This window comes from Onychostoma macrolepis, chromosome 21 (assembly GCF_012432095.1).
Source record: "Onychostoma macrolepis isolate SWU-2019 chromosome 21, ASM1243209v1, whole genome shotgun sequence".
NCBI lineage: Eukaryota > Metazoa > Chordata > Actinopteri > Cypriniformes > Cyprinidae > Onychostoma > Onychostoma macrolepis.
In genome coordinates, this window is record NC_081175.1 from 16,104,036 (window position 1) to 16,106,472 (window position 2,437).

A 2,437-nucleotide genomic window follows, 5' to 3' on the forward strand; every position below is an offset into this window, starting at 1 on the left:
AAGCTCATTCCCCCTATATTTAGGCCCCAAACCATATCTCATTCTTACTTCATAACAGTTCTAAGTAAAGCATGCACTACATAATGTTTCATAAGCATATAGAATCACACAGAAATCAATATAAATTCATTTTTCTTGAACATCACAATCTCCATTTCCTCATTTTCTATATTAGTCTTACTGCTTCAGTAAAACCTCTTGTGTTTAAGGAATGCTGTCAGTGAAAAATGAGCAGAGGGTTAGTGACATTTGGTTTTGTACAAATGCATTGATCGTACTGTTGTCAAAAAGCGACACTTTTAAAAATAAAGATTCCAATTAGAATGCCACAACTTGTTAAGTTGCACAGTCAAGTTCCACTGGTGCTTTAGTGAACCTATAACAAAACTTTTTAATGTTCAAAGAACCATATAGCTCCATTATAAAAGTTTTTACCGGTGAATATGGTTGTGAAGCAAGTAACCATTTTTAAGAGAGTACTTCAAGTCTATTGAGACACTCTGACTGTATTCTCTCAAATACCATCTAAGATGGCTTTAAATGAGTAAATTCTTTTAAAAGTGACTTTTAAATGTCACTTGCAGCCGTTTGTCCTCCCTCAGAAATTTGAATGGGCAAATCAATTAGGCAGCTTTAACCAACCATGGCATTCACTGTGCGTGAACAGACTTTCTGGAGAGTGGCGTAGACTGCAGTGTCTCTGTCCAAGGTCCTGAATCTATGCAGCCCTATTGAAATTCAAAACAGAGTTTGTGCAAGATATATTGACTTCAACTTCTGTTATCTCCATAAAGAAGTGACAATATTTACATTTTTGACAAGCTTTTATATTTTAAAGAAATAGTTCACTCTACAATTGTTTACTCACCCTCAAGCCATCCAAGATGTAGATGAGTTTTTTCTTCATCAGAACAGATTTGGAGAAATTTAGCATCACATCAATTGCTCACCAGTGGATCCTCTGAGGTGAATGGGTGGCATCAGAAAGAGCGTCCAAACAGATGCTAAAAGCATCACAATAATCCACAAACAGCATGATTCCAGGCCATAAATTAATGTCTTGTGAAGTGAAAAGCTGCTTTCTCCATTGAAAAACTTGTCTTATCTGAATCAGGAGCACATTTTACAAGCGAAAACAGTCCAAAACAGTTCTAAACAAATATGTGGGTATTTTGATTATGGTTGGACTATTTCACTCGAGGAAGCATTATTAAGGAAAGTTAAAGATAAAATGCCTTAATGATGGATTTCACTTCGCAAGATGTTGATGAGTCGATTGGATTACTTGTGGATTATTGTGATCATTCTGATGGCACCCATTCAATACAGGGGATCCATTGGTGAGCAAGTGATGTAATGCTAAATTTCCCCAAATCCAATGAAGAAAGAAACTCATCTAGATCTTGAATGGATCATTTTTGGATCAACCATTCCTTTAAAATTGATGTTCTGGTGTCATATTGAATGTATACGCTCCAAATGGCATTTCACAACATTTAACGAGCAATTATGGAGCGACTCTGACACAGCAAAACAAGGCGTCTCATTAACAGACACATATTTAGAAAAGTAACAGTCATAAAAACAAACACAATTTGCTAATAATACATAAACAGGGGGAGAAAAAACATTGTGGTTTATATGGCGTAATTTTGCATTATTTATTAATTGCAAGTCTGAAATGGTTTGAGATTTTTGTAACCCCTTCCATTTTTTTATTCATGAATTTTGTGTTTCTAAACTCTGTGTTTCTGTTTGTGTACTGTTTAACCTGAAAAGCCTGCAATAGGCTAATTGTGACAACATTCTCTGCAGGTCATCATAATACTTTTTCCCATGATAGGTTGCATTATACTTGTTCCCAGTTAAAGATCGTGGACACAACATTTCTTTTTTTATCAGACTGGTGGTAAATGAGGTGTCCAAAATCATTAGTCTCTCTGCCTTTTTCATATACCCAGATGCTGGTATCTCAGCAACTCTCAAGAAGTCAATTGCATCGCCTGTTTGGCTGAACTACAAAATTAAATTGGCTCGACTGGGTCGTAAGATTGGGTCAATGCAACATCATAGAGACTGCTGAAGGTTCATATTAGATTCCTCATTTTTGTGACTAACTGGCAACACACTGGCTTCCTTGGACTGAGAGGTCTGCTTCATTTTGGAGCCATTCGTATGGGTACAGTGCCTTATCTTTCTATCATTGTCTTATGGCTTTGTAATGGCTTTGCATTACTGTTCTGTTTGATCTTGAAACTGATTCTTGCACAGTGCTACGAGTCCAACACAGAAACAAGAATCCAAACAGTTGATGTATTATGAATCACTATGTTTAAGGAATTACATCTTCGACTGAAAATCAAGGCATTCAGAGAAAGAGATCAAGTGACAATGAGCCCAATGATTCTGGCTCTTCCTATCTTGCACATCCTCATAT